This window comes from Macrosteles quadrilineatus, unplaced genomic scaffold (assembly GCF_028750875.1).
Source record: "Macrosteles quadrilineatus isolate MER2022 unplaced genomic scaffold, UCM_ALF_1.0 Scaffold_5__1_contigs__length_97177068, whole genome shotgun sequence".
NCBI lineage: Eukaryota > Metazoa > Arthropoda > Insecta > Hemiptera > Cicadellidae > Macrosteles > Macrosteles quadrilineatus.
In genome coordinates this window covers 60,765,066-60,783,317 of record NW_026542598.1, presented here as the reverse complement: position 1 = coordinate 60,783,317, position 18,252 = coordinate 60,765,066, and the positions used below count along the sequence as shown (strand labels likewise).

The 18,252-nt window shown below is 40.1% G+C and overlaps 1 protein-coding gene across 1 annotated transcript in view; it reads left to right on the top strand.

The window, feature by feature from the left end:
• LOC128994102 (methyl farnesoate epoxidase-like) overlaps window positions 1-18,252 on the top strand; it is a 95,809-nt gene that overhangs the window by 55,874 nt on the left and 21,683 nt on the right. The window lies entirely within an intron of this gene.

Here is an 18,252-nt window from a genome sequence, read left to right as displayed (position 1 = left end):
ATCATGGAGGAAAATTAACTCTATGTCATAGATTATGAAGGAGGATAGTTGTACTGCATATTGAAAATGTTTATGTAACACTTGATTTAGTTTGTCTTCTCTTTATTTCGATTATTTTGCCAAAGATAAAGCATACCCCCTTTTTTACTAACTTCAAAACCATCACGCAATAAAATTAGTATTTTTGAAACGTCATTGCTAAAATAATCTTGAGAAAAATTACTTAAATGCTTATTACTTGGATACTTGGAGAATTCCCACTGGTATCGCATCAGCGACGTGGTCGTCAGGCTTTTTTACTTTTCTTGCTATTAATTTATACAAACGGATTCATTTCCTCTTCAGAGATGCACATGGCCTAGACATATTTCATCGACACTGTTGTAGGCCGCTTGACTTAAATATGTTTTAAGCAGGTTCTTGAAATTGTTGATAGAAGGCTCTTGCTGATGAACTGAGACAATTTATTGTAAATTTTTATATTGAAGTAAGGGCTCTTGCTTGCAAGGGTGGAATTTACTTGAGGTACATGGATTTGTTGCTCTTCTTGTATTGTAATTGTGGACCATGTTAGTTACAAAAATATTAGGATTATTCTTAACGAGCAATGCGGATTCCAATATAAAGAGAGACCAGAGACGGAAATGTGCGAATGTTCAATTCTTGGAACAGAGGTTTAGTAGTGTGTCCGTCTATGGATTCCACATATTCTTCTAATAGCACGTTTTTAAAGGATGAAGATGCGTTTTGCCTCACTAACCACCCCAAAATACCAAACCATATGAAATTATGCTATTAAAGCAGCCATATTAAACCTTAATAATCGATGTCAACCAGCTTTTGTAGTCTAAACAGCAGGTAGGTGACAGATGATAGTCTGGACACTATTGCATCGACATGTGTTCCCCAATTAAGGTTCTCCGTAATGTATAGGCCCCAAGTATTTGGTTTTTCCTACAGTCACTATAAAGCATATAAATAATTAGTCTTTCAAACACTATACAACACGTTTTTAGGTTCAGCTGGCAACACAAATAGGTGCCATAGAGAAAAGTAGTGATGGGAGTGAAATCACTTCACTGATATATTTCACTGATATTTGAAAATCTCGTTCACCGTCCACTCTGTAACTGTGGTGTGACTGGGACTGTGACTGACTGTGATACACGTTTGCTGCTATCGGTGATGGGTAGCTAACCCATATACCCTGTTACTGTTGCTGGATTATTCTGAGTTATGATTTCTATTAATTCGCAATTTCGAGCGCGTTTTCGTCTACGTTCTTTGTTTCTTAGGAATAACAATGAATAGGCCTAAAACAAGTCCTGTAAGGAAATCTTTTACACCTGTTTTTATTTATGTAGATACTTTTTTGTATTTGAACCTTGTTTGATACATAATTAAATTATTTTCTCATCTTAAGGATTATTTCATGTATTTACCTTTACTTTTTTCTAGTAAAATAAACCCGACACATTTCCCAGCAAAGGAATTCACATTACATATCAATTAACATACATATTAATTAATTACATTACATTTATTAAATAAAATTTATTAATTACATTGATTTGTTACATATTAATTAATAAAATTGTTGATGTCAAGCATGCGCGAAGTTAGCATGGTAGGTATGGTATTGTTATTAGCAGAAATAACATCCAACAAATGACAAAGGAGCCGGTAGCAGTATAATCACCGTTAATCACTGATACGAATCACTGATACCAAAGAATCACGGTAGCAGTGATCACCGATAGAGCAAAGTAACTGATATTTCCATCACTAGAGAAAAGTAGTACCCGGTCCGTATCACTCCGCTATTTTTCCTCGGCAAGAAATGTGCTCCGCGACTTGAGAATATAGTTCCGTATGTTTTTGTAATTTGGAGCGGTTTCCGCGCATAAAAAAAATGCTTTAAAGGTATTTTTTTGTTTATTAAGATCGTAGGAATGTTATAAAAACGTTTAAAAGAAAAGTCCAGATAGTTCAGAAATACCGAAACTATAAACACGAAATGACAGGTTAAATCGTAGTTATAATAGTCAATCAGCTTGTGACGCAAAATTCTAGGGGGGGAATAAACTAGTATTCACCAAAGTCAGGCTAGGCCTACCCCTAGAACCAGCCACACTCAAATTTCTTCCCCGGAGTGCTCAGAAGGAGCCGAGAAAAATCCAGGGGTCGATACGAAGGTGTCACGGCTTTGACTGATCAATTTATTAAAATTTAATCGAAGGCTCAGAGCTCAGGAAACGTTCAGGAAATCCTGCAGACGCTCAGTTGGAGTTATATCATCCCAGCCTTCGTTAACGTGTTTTGGTAAATTTTGCCTTAACTTTTAGTATGACTCTGTAGGGCTGACAAGTATCCAATCTTAAGCCAATGTGATTTAAATACTCGTAATGAACTTTAAACTAATTAGTTGAAGACGTTGGTAATTGATCTAATATCGAATAAAAGGCAAAACAATTCCTACAGAGTCGTCGGGGCCTAATTAATATAATCGAATGCAGAATTTATCGTGGGATGATTTAAAATAGATTTAATATTAATATTCGTAGCTGTTTGATTGTTCAAATCAGCTGCTCCCAAGACTTGATTCTTTCACCCGCCAAAGACGGGGTTTAGAACTTAGACGACAAGTCTCGGGGTATTAAAACGACGTAAAACGGGAATAAAATCTGAACGGCGAAACAAATAAACGATAGATTTAATAACGAATTAAATTAAACGAATGCAACACTTACGGCCACCGCTAGTCACTGGCAAGCAGGAACTGGCGGGTCAAGACTCAAGTTAAAGTTATTAAATTTAGACCATTCGAATCTGGACTTTAATACAGCGAATACGAATAATAGATTAAGAATTGCGTGAAAAGAAAATAACGTAAAACGTGAAAAGGTCCTAACTAAGTATGCTAGCTAACCTTCGTAACAAAATCGTACAGTCGTGTCGATTATCGTGCGAGCGCGGATGTAACGACGAAGTTACTTTCAAGACGGCGTACGAACGAATAATCCTGTCTTGGAGTAAAATCCTTCGTTCCTGCCCGCTCGAGGCTTACGCGCTCAAGCGGCGAACTTTAGTACTACTAGATAACAGCTGATCGAATTCACTTGTTGAGCTGGTCTAGTTTCGTCTGTCGTCTGTCAACAAATAAACACCAGTTTGGGGTTATGTCGTCGTCGGCGTTAAATACCTGTAAAATCGGCCGGTTTAACTTTATTATGTGAAACAAAGTGCTATTATGAATAAATATGTAGTCGTGGATGTGTGTGTGTAATATAAATGTGAATAAAAATAGGCCTACGTTCTTTGGCCCATAGCCCAAGCTATGGCCTACACATAGGCCTCGGAGTAGGCTATTGAGGTTAAAAATTGGGTAAGTTCTGGTGTTCATTTATTCGTAGTACGTTTTTACCCCCCCTAGAATTTGGCACCTTACACCCCTTACCAACTTCAGCAAAAAAAAGAAAAAAAGATCTTAAACGTAGGGGTTCGGATGGGGTCGGAATGGTCTCGAAGAAGAGGTGCGTGTAGAAGTCGTCGTTTAGTCGTAATCGTTCGTATCGTATCGTATCGTATCAACCAACGGGAGGGATATCACCAGCTCCGTCGGGGCGTGAGTCGGAGTTCGTTGCGTTGTTCGATACTCTTCGGTTTCGAAGAATCTACGTCGTGTCGGGCGTCGTCCACGAGGCACGTCGGCCACCTCCGATGTGAGGTGACTCACCACGACAAGGCCCGATTGGCCGTCGTTCGTCGCGGTTGGCCTCGATGCGTCATCTTTCCGGTCTCAGCGAATTAGTACGTTGGGACGTTAACGAGGCACGTCGGCCACCTCCGATGTGAGGTGACTCACCGCGACATGGCCCGATTGGCCGTCGTTCGTCGCGGTAGCCTCGATGCGTCGTCTTTCCGGTCTCGGCGAATTCGTTCGTTGGGACGTTCACGAGGCACGTCGGCCACCTCCGATGTGAGGTGACTCACCGTGGCCAGGCCCGTGTGGCCCACGTTTGCCACGGGTTGCCTCGGGAAAGCATCCACTTCGACAGATTGCGTTACAGGATTTCTGGGATACCTCTGTTTGACAGGGGTTGCAATTGCCCTGAGCCACTGCGTCTGCTCAGTCAACGCCGACTACCCCTAATCGTCGTCAAAAAGCGGCATCTGGCGTTCCAGAAATTCTGCAAATTTCGTGTTTGTTTTTCGGGTAATTTTGTAAATTTTGAAATGTTGTTGACCGGAAAGGGCGGGGGAACATCGTCGTTGTGGAGGTTTCGTACTGCGGTGTGTACTCTGACGAGAGCGAGGTCAGCAGTACACCGAATGTCGAGTGGATATCCCGCGAATAAGGTTGGCCAGGGATTTCGTCGTCTACTCTGTGTCAATCCGAAACACACGCTGCGTTGTCCAATCGTTGGTTGACGTCAGTCTGGTCGGGTACGACGCCGCACGTCCGAAGGTGACGTACGATCTCCAATCAGACTGACAGACGAGCCGGTATCGACGAGGGCGCTGAACGTCTCACCTGAGATGACCGCGTCGACGAAGGGTCGGCCATCTCTGGGGGTCGCGTTCGCGGCTGACGGTTCCCGTGAATTGCGTTATGAAATGGAGCAAACGGCTCCACTCGGAGGTCGTATGGCGTCGGGTAAATCGTGTTCCGTCGTTGGACCGAAGATCGTGATGCGCGACATGTATCCTACCTGGGCGATGGGATGTTGGCTAGCAGCTTTACCAACACTTCGAGGGTTCGTCGAACGGGTGAAGAATGTTCGGTGGGAGTCCCGAGTATATCTCGCACGCTGGCCGTCTCCTGGTATGCGGCAGGAGGTTCCAGCAACTGCGGTCAAATTCGGATATCATGGGCCGCATAAGCGGTAGTCCACGATATCGTAGTCACCGTCGGGTTCATCGGCTGGCCGATGCTTCCCAACGGGTTTCTCAAAGACTCGCAAAAGCGTTTGCGAAGCTCGGCGACGCTACTCCCAGTTCCCAGCTGATACTTCGTCGTCTCAGCTATTATTGTCTACTCAAAGTGTGGATCCAACCGACGCGCGGGTCGTCTATCGGCGATCTCGGTAAGCTCTCCATCGTCGAAGGCATTATTTCGGGAATTTCGTCGTAGTTGTAGTCGTCAACGTTTGAATTTCCACCGTGTCTATCGTTACGTGGCTAATCGATAACGTTCGGGTCGAGTAATGGTCGTCGTAGTAGTCGAAGTCGTCGTAGATTTCGTTTATCTCGTCATTTCGTTTAAATATCAAAGTCAAAACCGTGTTATCGAGTCCAAATGTTCGGGCGCCAGAGATGTGAAGCAAAATTCTACAAAATGACGGTACTAGGACGTGAGACCGAGGAAGCTCAGTCCCTGTTCGGGCGCCGGAGATGTGACGCAAAATTCTAGGGGGGGAATAAACTAGTATTCACCAAAGTCAGGCTAGGCCTACCCCTAGAACCAGCCACACTCAAATTTCTTCCCCGGAGTGCTCAGAAGGAGCCGAGAAAAATCCAGGGGTCGATACGAAGGTGTCACGGCTTTGACTGATCAATTTATTAAAATTTAATCGAAGGCTCAGAGCTCAGGAAACGTTCAGGAAATCCTGCAGACGCTCAGTTGGAGTTATATCATCCCAGCCTTCGTTAACGTGTTTTGGTAAATTTTGCCTTAACTTTTAGTATGACTCTGTAGGGCTGACAAGTATCCAATCTTAAGCCAATGTGATTTAAATACTCGTAATGAACTTTAAACTAATTAGTTGAAGACGTTGGTAATTGATCTAATATCGAATAAAAGGCAAAACAATTCCTACAGAGTCGTCGGGGCCTAATTAATATAATCGAATGCAGAATTTATCGTGGGATGATTTAAAATAGATTTAATATTAATATTCGTAGCTGTTTGATTGTTCAAATCAGCTGCTCCCAAGACTTGATTCTTTCACCCGCCAAAGACGGGGTTTAGAACTTAGACGACAAGTCTCGGGGTATTAAAACGACGTAAAACGGGAATAAAATCTGAACGGCGAAACAAATAAACGATAGATTTAATAACGAATTAAATTAAACGAATGCAACACTTACGGCCACCGCTAGTCACTGGCAAGCAGGAACTGGCGGGTCAAGACTCAAGTTAAAGTTATTAAATTTAGACCATTCGAATCTGGACTTTAATACAGCGAATACGAATAATAGATTAAGAATTGCGTGAAAAGAAAATAACGTAAAACGTGAAAAGGTCCTAACTAAGTATGCTAGCTAACCTTCGTAACAAAATCGTACAGTCGTGTCGATTATCGTGCGAGCGCGGATGTAACGACGAAGTTACTTTCAAGACGGCGTACGAACGAATAATCCTGTCTTGGAGTAAAATCCTTCGTTCCTGCCCGCTCGAGGCTTACGCGCTCAAGCGGCGAACTTTAGTACTACTAGATAACAGCTGATCGAATTCACTTGTTGAGCTGGTCTAGTTTCGTCTGTCGTCTGTCAACAAATAAACACCAGTTTGGGGTTATGTCGTCGTCGGCGTTAAATACCTGTAAAATCGGCCGGTTTAACTTTATTATGTGAAACAAAGTGCTATTATGAATAAATATGTAGTCGTGGATGTGTGTGTGTAATATAAATGTGAATAAAAATAGGCCTACGTTCTTTGGCCCATAGCCCAAGCGGGGCGATGTCTACTTGTACCGGCGTCTAGTTGTACCTGCTGCATTCCTGCATTTTGGTGACAGGCGTCTAGTTGTACCCCGTCCAAAGCTGTAGAGACAACTTGACGATGGTGCGGACGTCTAGTTGTCTCTACGTCTAGTTGTCTCTACGTCTAGTTGTACCTCTTAAAAATCTACAGGTACAACTAGTCGGGAACGTCACCGTCTACTTGTACCTCATACGTCTGCGTCTACTTGTACCTACGACTACTTGTACCTACGACTACTTGTACCTACGACTACTTGTACCTACGACTACTTGTACCTACGACTAGTTGTACCTACGCCCACTTGTACCTACGTCTAGTTGTACCTGCGGCTAGTTGTATCTCCCCTTCAACTTGTCACCGGTTTAAGAGATTTATTTTATTTCTTTAAAAATCATACAATCTTACAACAATTTATTATAAACAACTTGCTACAAAAGCCAGGAAAATTTGGCTTGTCTGCAGCTCATTGAGAAACAGTTTGTTATTAGTCTTTCTTTGCTTTTGTTGACGTTATTTTTAATAAATAATTTATATCACTCCAGAGGTTTAACTCTACTACTAAAGGCAGCAAACATGTTTGTGAATAAATATTGGTTTACTAAGGTAGCTTTGGTCTTGTGTTTGATGATAATGATAATAAAAAGGCTTCCCTGATTGAAAGATTGGAAATCGTCTTCGTCAAAAATGAAAAGGCAAATAAAGGTGTGTTGAGATAAGCTTAGTTCTTGGTCAAAACCGCTAAATTAGCATCCCTACGAAGTTATTATTTCTACGTTTATGCTCCTTTTGGAAAGGTTTAACAAAATTAGTGTAAAGTAAAAGCATCCCATTGACCAAACGTAGGCCTATCGCTAGATTTGTTTCTGATCAACATAAAAACTACTATTAGCCTAATGTAAGATTATGTGGTGGTATTCCTCCTAAAGGTGCGATTGATTTTAAATATTCTATCAAAAAGGGCAAAGACCTCCTTTTGGACCTGTTTTACATGGCTAAATGTAGTAACCATCCAACGCGGAATACAACGTCGCAATCCCTTGTTAAATATCTTTAACTGTAAAAGTTATAGTAACATATAAATACTATTTTTAACATACACAAATCTGGGTTTCAATCAATGTTGCTTCAGATAATAACGTTGAGCTACCATTAAACATTATTAGTTTTAGGAGACACTTTATTTTGGCTACGTTATGATTTCTGGTCGCTATCTTATGCTGGACCAAAGGATCGAAAGAATACGCAAACAATACCGGTATCATTACAATAGAGACATAGCTCCGTGTTTAAAGCGATATTATACCTCCACAAACTTGGGTAGTAACTATATTTAACTATATATAAGTTTGTTAAGACCAAAAGAACTGACTAATGTATATAGTTTTAATTTAGAAACTGTACTATTGTAGATTACTAATAACGTTAATTGTAATAGTAGCCGCTAAGTATTTACATAATCAGAACTGTAAATATGAATAAAACCGTCAAGGCCGAAAGACCGCTTATACATTTCCATACGTGACAATTCTGTCTAGTGTATGAGCGGCTGTTACATCCAACAATCACATAAGACCAAGTTACATATACATTTATTTATCTAGATAGTAATTTAAAAGCGGTATATTTTTATTACTACTTAATATAGTTAGTAAGTTTTATTTGATCAGTGAGAACTGATTGGTTGCTTTAGTCAAATAGTCAACACCTAGCCGTGGTTCTTGGTGGTGTACGCAAACTTCGCTTGTCAAATTCCACTGACACAAAGGCCAGGCCTTGTAGTCCAGGAGCTGAGGGGGCTTGAGCATGCATAAAGGAGTACGCAATGTTATTGCTGATTATTGTAATATGGACTGTGGTGATCAAAATTACGTATGTCACCTATTTAAGAAACTGACATCCCCCATGTCAAGAAATTCCAGCTTCAACAGTAACCTCAAAATACATTTCTCAAAAGTAAGCTAGAGGGTGCATTCGTTGGCACAGAAGTAAGATATGAACTGACGCGACGTGACGAAGGAAAAATCAAACTTACACTGTAACGGATATACCTCCCTTTGAATATGTCTTCCCAAAAAAGTTTTCTTTTCAAATAAAATCATATTACACTGATGAAATCACGGAAGTGTTTAACTACAAAAGATCCACCAATACGATTTTAATACTATTTAAAGGTTCTTCCAAAGGAAGAGATACCAGATAACATACTAATAATAACTCCGATGACGTATGGTAAGGGGAATATTTTATTCATTGAATGATCAACCGAATTTGGCGACTAACGCAATTAATATCAATATTGTTTTTACACTTATTATTCTTTAAACAATGCTAAATGCTCAAAATATGTAGCCTATATTTCATCCAATTTATCGCAGTTAGGTGAATTAACGTAATCCTTGAAAGTAACCGTCGATTTCGACGGGTTTCACCTAGTTACTATTAAATAGTACTAGGTGGCGTTCGCAGAGGCATCCACAAAATTGAGCGGAGCCATCAAGGGTTTATATTATATTGTTTTGGTCATACTGCAGTAATACCAGTCGTTTTTAATACATGCGTTGCGGGTCTAAAGTAGCATTTTTACTCTTTAGGAAGTAAAAATAGTTTTTATCCTCTATGGAGAAAAAATCAGCTGTTGTCAACTCAGTTGTAAATTTCTTTTGTAAACGATTACATGTATTGAAATGCGTATCGATTCGTGCTTCGTAATTATTTTAACCTACAGTCTACAGTCTCTTCCCATAGCGTTTTAGCATAGCAGATACATTTATCCATTCCTACACTCAACACGCTCACCTTTACTACATCCTTCACCACCCCCTACGTCGTGGACCTATTTCCCTCTCTTCCCATAGCATTTTAGGATTGCAGATACATTAATGTAATTGCCAAAGACAGTTCCCTCACTCTACACTGCAAGCCTTACTACTTCCTTCACCATTTCCTACGTCATAGACTCTTGTTTCCTTCCCTTCTCATAGCATTTTTGGATTAAAGATACATCAATCTAACTGCCACAGACGGTTTTCACACTATGCTCATACTTTACTACTTTCTAAACAATTTCCTACATCGTGGACCTGTTTTCATCACTTTCCATAGCAATTTAGTATTTTAGATACGTTAATCTAATTGCCACAAACATTCCCCACACTCCGCACTGCTAGCCTTTACTACTTCTTTCACCATTTTCTATGTCGTGGGGATGCTTCCATCCTTTCTCCTAGCATTTCAGCATTGCAGATACATTAATCTAACTGCTACAAACGGTTTCCGGTTCCCACACTCCACACTGCTCACCTTACTACTTCCTTCACCTCTTCTTACGTCGCGGACCTGTTTCCCTCTCTTCCCATAGAATTTTAAGATTGTAGATACCTTAATCCAATCGTCATAAACAGTTCCCACACTCCGGACAGCTCGCCTTGACTACTTCCTTCACCACTTCCTATGTCGCGGACCTGTTTCCCTCCCTTCCCATAGCATCATAGGATTGCAAATACCTTAATCTAATGGTCATAAACGGTTTCCACACTCCGGACTGCTCGTATTTACTACTTCCTTCACCGCTTCCTACGTCGAGGACCTGTTTACCTCCCTTCCCATGGCATTTGATGATTGCAGATACCTTAATCTAATCGTCATAAACAGTTCCAACACTCCGGACTGCTCGCTTTTACTCCTTCCTTCACCACTTCCTACGCCACGGACCTGTTTCCCTCCCTTTCCATAGCATTTTGTGATTGCAGATACCTTCATCTAATCGTCATAAACAGTTCCCACACTCCGGACAGCTCGCCTTGACTACTTCCTTCATCACTTCCTACGTCGCGGACCCGTTTTCCTCCCTTCCTATAGCATTTTATGATTGCAGATACCTTAATCTAATCGTTATAAACAGTTCCCACCCACCAGACTGCTCGCATTTACTACTTCCTTCACCACTTCCTACGTCGCAGACCTGTTTCCCTCCCTTCCCATAGCATCATAGGATTGCAAATACCTTAATATAATGGTCATAAGCAGTTCCCACACTCTGGACAGCTCGCCTTGACTACTTCCTTCATCACTTCCTACGTCGCGGACCTGTTTTCCTCCCTTCCCTTATGATTTTTGTAATGCAGATACCTAAATTTAATCGTCATAAACAGTTTCCACACTCCAGACTGCTCCCCTTTAGTACTTCCTTCACCACTTCCTACGTCGCGGACCCGTTTTCCTCCCTTCCCATAGAATTTTAGGAATGCAGATACCTAAATCTAATCGTCATAAACAGTTTTCACACTCCAGACTGCTCACCTTTAGTACTTCCTTTAGCATTTCCTACGTCACGGACCTCAAGCTAGTGTCGTCATTTGATTATATTTATGATTCATACGGTTTTTGTTCTAATATCTGTGGAATAATGCTATCAGCTATTTCTTTATCTACTGCATTCAAAAGTCAACAGCTGATCATATGTCTTTGTTTATGTGTCAAATACTGCTTCCATAAGGATTACATTGAATCTTTGAGACCCAGTGGGGCGGATTCCTGAGAGTTATTTTTAACGCCATATAGATGTTGGCACTCACCAATATGGTCTTTATCACCATCCAAAATTTGAAAACGATTGATTCAGCCGTCTAGGAGGAGTTTGCGTATTACGAAATGCATAAAAGTCGATGTATAAGAGCTTCGCTCGCTTCGCTCGCTCCGCTCAATTAGTTAATATATCGATGTTCACATGACCGGATGTGTCATCAGCTCTATCCCTAGTCCGTCGGTCATTACCCCTCGAGGCACCGGCCGATGGACCAGGGAACAGCTATGATTTACACTATCACCCTCTACTACGACATTTTTTTTAGGTAAACATTCCAACGCTCATGATGACATCGAACACTCATGCATATTTGTATATAGGCCTAGCCAGTCCAAAACCTGAATACACTGTAGGTATGAATCAGACCGCTTATATCATAAACAACTAAATATTAAGGCTAGTTTCCTAACCAGAGAACACACAAGAATGGCACTTTACAAGACTTTTTATACCAAGCCTTCATAAACTAAGAGTATTTCATAAGTTACGTTGCCTGTGTAGATTTAGACTTAAAATCAGTATAAAATCAGTAATGGATTGAAAATCTAAGTGTTATTTACGTTTTGTTTGCACTATAATGTAGTGTACCTGTTTCTCGAAATCGACTAATTTTTAAGCTATGTGTATTACCAGGAATTATTTCAAAACTAATAAATAAATAACGTCTTTGTTGGGCAGCGTACATCAGATTATAGATCTGTTTTACAGTAAAACTTTTGTCATTCAAGGAGTTTAAAATACTCAACTAAAAGCTTATGTTATTAATAAAAAAATCACACTGTTCATAACAGTTTGATATAATCAACATTTTTTTGAAAATGTTTAATACTGTGAGTGAAAGAGTTTTTTTTTAGCAACTACCACAGTACTACGTAAAATCAAAACAATATTTAGGTTGATTGGAGGTCAATCACTTTCTCGCAACTACGCGATAGAGGGCTGACCCAACACCCCAATAACTGGAATGGATTGTTGTGAAAGGAAACTCTAAGAATTTGCAAATGAAGTCCATTCTGAGTAACGTGTGGGGATTAACGGGACATTCTGTACGCTGTTTACAAAATATTTCCTTTGCCTTTCCAAGTACTGAATCTATATGGTTTTGCTTATATTAAACAATAAGTCAAATACGTTGTAGCAGATGTCTTTGGCTGCATTTTACAACAGGTATTTCGTTCACCTTTCTCAGAAATAGCTGTTCATGGCGTGTTCCTGAATCAACAATAAGGTATATTGTGTTATTGTCCTAATAAACACGAGAGACATTCGCCTATCTTTATGGTCGTATTATATAAATAACATTGAACTGATTAATTTAACAAATGATCATTGTTAATTTATTGCAACACTTAGGATATTTATGTACTGTACATTTATGTTTTATGTTTTACATTTATGTTTGTTTTGTACTGTATTTATGTTTTAGTATATATACTGTTTAAATATTTATTTATTCAATCAATGTCCTGACTAATCAATACACAACCTAAACGATATTAAATAGAGATTTGATCATATTGTCATAGCATCTCTTTATAAGAAATCTGTCCGGAGTATGTGCAATTTTGGTTTATTAAAGTTATTGGTAAATTGGTGTAAGATTGTTTTAGGTTTATTCGTAATCCGGACGCATACGAAGTTGAAGCTTTTGCTTTGGTATTAACAGTCAAGTAAAATAAATAAATAATTAAAATAAATAAATAATTAAATAATCTTATAAATTTAAGAAAATGGGTTATTCGTTTGGCTCTGCTACCCGACCATTTTTATTATTGAGGTCTCAAATTAAAGGTATGCACGCACAGATTTGCCATCAAGCATCGGCGTATATTTTTCTATTATCTCACTCGGCTTATACGTAAACGAAATTGCTCCCCATGTTTTTCTTATGGGAGTTAAATTTGGTTTTCATGATTTTTCTTCGTTAGGCTAAACAAATCATGTTAACAATTTAATTTTTGAGTTGTTCTAATTCTTATAACGCAGTTTTCTAAAGTTATCTGTTGTGGCTGCCTAGAAATAATCGGACGTTTGTTTCTCCTTTGAAAATGTATTGATAATTATAGTAGTGGTAGTTAGTTATGTTACAAGACTATGACAAATTGCCAATTATTGAGTCAACTTGGTCCCCACGCACAGGCTTCGCATATGTGGGCCCTGTCGATTTTCAGAAATTACGTTCATTCTGTATCTATTATTCTTTTGTTATGAATTGCTTTTGATTTTATTTATTTGATTTAATTTTACTATGGTATTTTTCCGGACAAACTCCATTAAACATATAGCACGGGTCGAGGTTAATTTAACAACTTAAAACTAATTCATTCAACAATAGTTTACCTGAAAACTATTTTACTAATATTTGTTTAAAGTTTTACAGAATACACTTACACATGATGCTATTGTATGTTTTTATTTATACATGATATAGGTACTTACAACAAAACTTGTGAATTTTTGTGTTTATTTATACATTTATTGTATGGCAACAACGTAAACTTAAAGATAGGAGCGAGTGTATGCAATTCCAAGATAGAGTTTAGTATTCACCGATCCTACGATAGTTTAAGAGTATATTTCGTACCTAGGGCCGAAAATGACTTTTTTCAGCTCGGGATCATTTTTAAGTTCGAGACGAAGATGAAATCGGTCCGTGGTACGATTGCTGTTTTTCACCAAACTATACAAAAATGAGAAAATATATCAATAATGTAGGCAAGCATGTTTCTTTACAACCTTTTTATCAGCTCGTGAACATCACAGAGAAAATATCCGCATATCGGTGGAAATGTATTTTCCTGTCGATCTACAGAATGCCTTTATAAATTAAAATAGGCTAAAAAGACATAAAAAAAGAATTACAAATGTTTAAAACTAACATGGGTTTAACGGGTTGCCATGCTGGTGACGAAATAACAACTAATTATGAAAATAAAATCAAAACAAATGGAACATATTCCAATCACATTTATTATTTACAGTGTATGTTAATACCCCCGCCGCAGCAAACCTGCAGACTTAGCGAATTTCCATTTGCCTGATTGGATTTAAACTAAAATGTCTCCTTAAAAATATCACATTTATTCCCTATTTAAACAGAATTAGTTTAATGAGTACTTAGGTTTGCTGCAACAGGGAGGGTAAACAAGTTTTTTTTATGTAAAATGTTAAAAGGTACTGTGGTTTAGTAAGAAGTTAATGTATTTTCCAAATTTGATTAAAATATTTTCATAAACAAGCAAACTACAACAGTTGACTTCTGCTCCATAAGAATAACATGGGAATTTTAAAATTACAATTTTTTTGAATTTTCTCCGTAACAATTAGGCGCATAATAACGCTTCAACATACTAAATTATTTGTTTTTTTAAGCTCTACAAAATGGTTTGAAAAGAAATTTAGAAATTTTGGTGTTTTTAGAGTCAAAAATAGGAAAAGCCTATTTTTACCCCATAAAACCCCCCATAAACCCCCGTTCCCATAGTCCGATCATGCTGGTTCGCGAACTCACTCAAGTTTATCCCGCCTTACACCTTCAAACCAAATTTCATCAAAATCGGACAAAAATTACTCAAGTTATCGTGCGGATGGACACACACACACACATATATATATATATATATATAAATTTGAACGAATGGTGTTTTTGGCCTCTGGGGACATCAAAATGAAAAAGTAAATCGGTCCCGGGCTTAGGTCTTACCATGAGACCTACGGTAATAGCTACTTCCCTATAGGGAAATTCGCTAAAAGGAGAAGTATGTGTAGTACATTGCATAGTTTTTGTCGAGTTTTCAACCGCTAGACCTCAACTTCATTGTACACTTCATTGTTCATTGATCACTGGGAAATCCATTGTAAACTATAAGATATGCACACTAAACAATGCAAATACTTTAAGGTTATCAATGTATATTTAATGATATATATATAAATGTTTTAATTAAATAAGCGATTTTCGGTACTAGGGCTGGAAAATTTTAATCACAACTATAGCTGCCATTTCGACCCTGGACAGCAATGCGTAGCTTTCAGCCTCCAATTAACGTCTGTAAAACTACTAAAACATCGTATTGCGGTGAAAAATATTTGCCAATCATACTCAATCGACTGCAGTTCCTGATTTAATTAAGGGTATTATTAAAAAGTACTCGTGCAGTAATCAATTAAACAGGGTAACGAATTGAAGGATGGATACAACTAGACTATAAGGACGCAAAATACGCGTAGGTACAACTAGACGTAGGGACTACTAGACGGAGGGACCACTAGTCGTAGAGACTACTAGTCGTAGAGACTACTAGTCGTAGGGACAACTGGTCGCATCCGTACAAGCTAGGTGATACTACTTGTCGGTGGGATACACGTCTAGTTGTACCTACGTCTACTTGTACCTACGTCTAGTTGTACCTCCTAAAAATCTGCAGGTACAACTAGTCGGGTGAGCCACCGTCTACTTGTACCTACGTCTAGTTGTACCTACGACTAGTTGTCCCTAGGCCTCGAGGTACAAGTAGACGGAGGGACAACGAGACGGAGGGACAACGAGACGCGGTCCCGCCCAAGCTATGGCCTACACATAGGCCTCGGAGTAGGCTATTGAGGTTAAAAATTGGGTAAGTTCTGGTGTTCATTTATTCGTAGTACGTTTTTACCCCCCCTAGAATTTGGCACCTTACAAGCTGCTCTATTATCTTTAAAGCACGGGTCACACTAGGCTGGCATCAGCGGCGAATTGAAAGAAGCCGCGACTGTCAGCTTAATGTGACCACAAAATTCGCAGCTGACACTGAGCTGACTCAGTCTGGATTGGCGAGCCGGTGATGCTGGTGCCAGCTGCTGATCACCAGCGGCTGGCGAACAGCCTAGTGTGACCCGTGTTTAAGTGTTGCCAACCTATTTCCAAGCGTACACGGATTACGTGCATAGTAGAACCACGCTGTTTTGTGTTGTTTCGTTGGAATCCTGATGTGGGCCAAAAGTATAAACTGTACGACAAAGTATAAACCATACGACAAAGTATAAACCGTACGACAAAGTATAAACCGTACGATAAAGTATAAATATGCAGCAATTAGCAGCTTTCTGTACTATAAACAGTACAAGGAAGAAAACTTTGTCAGGTGACTGTAGGAAAAAACTGTGATACCCAATGAGATCGGTCAAAATAAGATTGTTTACAGTTATGTGTATGTTTTTAATGTCATGAATAATTATTTGTGATTTTTTGTGAATTCGTAATATTTTCTTTTTCTTTATTGTTTTGGTGAAGTGATAAAACATGTTGGCTATGGTAGATAGTAATACCATTAGTATACCGTCAATTTAAAGAGGCAAATTTTATCAAACTTTGTCCTCCCCCATTGCAAACGCAAAGCTTGAGTATAACTGCAATAAGTATTTTAAACTTATATGACAACCCCGTACGAAGGACAGGTACTCTGCTAGTATGCTCATAAATAAGCAAACTACAACAGTTTACTTATTCTCCATAAGAATAACATAGGAATTTTAAATTTAATTTTTTTTTTGAATTTTCTCCGCAACCATTAGGCGCATAATTTTTTTTTTTTTTTTTTTTTTTTTTAGGGAGAGGAGGGAAAATGCTTTTACGCACACAGGTAGCCAGCCTGTAGTGTGAGACTCCTGAAAATTGTCAGACTACTCACTAAAAAACCCCCTCTACTCTGTTGGACACAGACCTGGAATTGTTTGTCACATTACTTCAAGTCAGGCCAACATGTGACCTAAGCCCTCAGGGCTCGCACCGTTTCTGGCATTTCGATTCTTAATTACCTACAACCGCATCCCGGTCAAGGTCGATCTTCTTGGCGCGGAGAATACCCTGGATATAATGTGACACACAGGTCCAATTGTCCTCACCCTCCGTCATAATCGGTATGACCGTGTCCACCGACAGCAGTCCTATTAATTGTTGAGCCTCCAGGCGGGACCTTTCCCAGCGCTGGCAGTGGAAAAATGTATGTTCCACGTCATCGAGAATGCCTGGGCAGTATATGCAGTCGGGTGACACGGCTTTGCCCATCCTGAACAGGTACGACCGGAAAAAGCCGTGTCCCGTCAGAAATTGGGTGAGGTAGAAGTCCACCTCTCCGTACCGCCGATCAACCCAAGGTTGGACTTGCTGTATCAGTCGCCTGGTCCAGAGTCCCCGTGTCTCCTGTTCCCAGCCCTCCTGCCACAGCTGGTAGGTGCGCGTGCGTTCCTCTGTTCTTGCCTCGTCCTCCCCACGGCGCCGGTAAATTGCCTTTCTCTCCGCCGCCAAAAGGTTGACGGGGATGACTCCAGCAAATACCAGGACGGCGGGCTCGGACACTGTTCGGTAGGCAGATGCTACCCTCAGTGCTGCCTGACGCTGCACTCGGGCGAGCCGCATCCTGTATGCCTCCTTATTTAGTGCGTCTGCCCACACCTCCGCACCGTACAAGAGTACGGACTGGACCGAAGACATTAACAGCCTTCTACGACTGGACCGAGGCCCTCCGACATTGGCCATCAACCGGCTAAGAGAAGAAACCACCCTAGCGGCCTTGTCCGCTGTACGGAAGATCTGATCCCGCCAGCTAAGCTTGCTGTCTACCATGACCCCAAGATACTTGGCAGAACGAACAGTTTGAACCTCGACGGCTCCCACCCTCAACGGCACGATGGTGTCAATCCGTTTTTTTGTCAAAATCACGATCTCGGTTTTGCTCAGAGCAAGCGAGAGACCGTGGTCTGCCATCCATGCGTTTATGGTACGCATAACTCGGTTTAGCTTTAGCTGAGCCAGCTCAACGCTACGTGCAGCTATCAAAGCTGCAACGCCGTCTGCGTACCCAACCAAGACTGTTTCCTCAGGCATTTCAGACCTCAGAAGGCTGTCATAAGCGACGTTCCAGAGGTCTGGGCCGAGTATGGAACCTTGGGCAGCACCAGAAGTGACACTCATCGTCCGCGG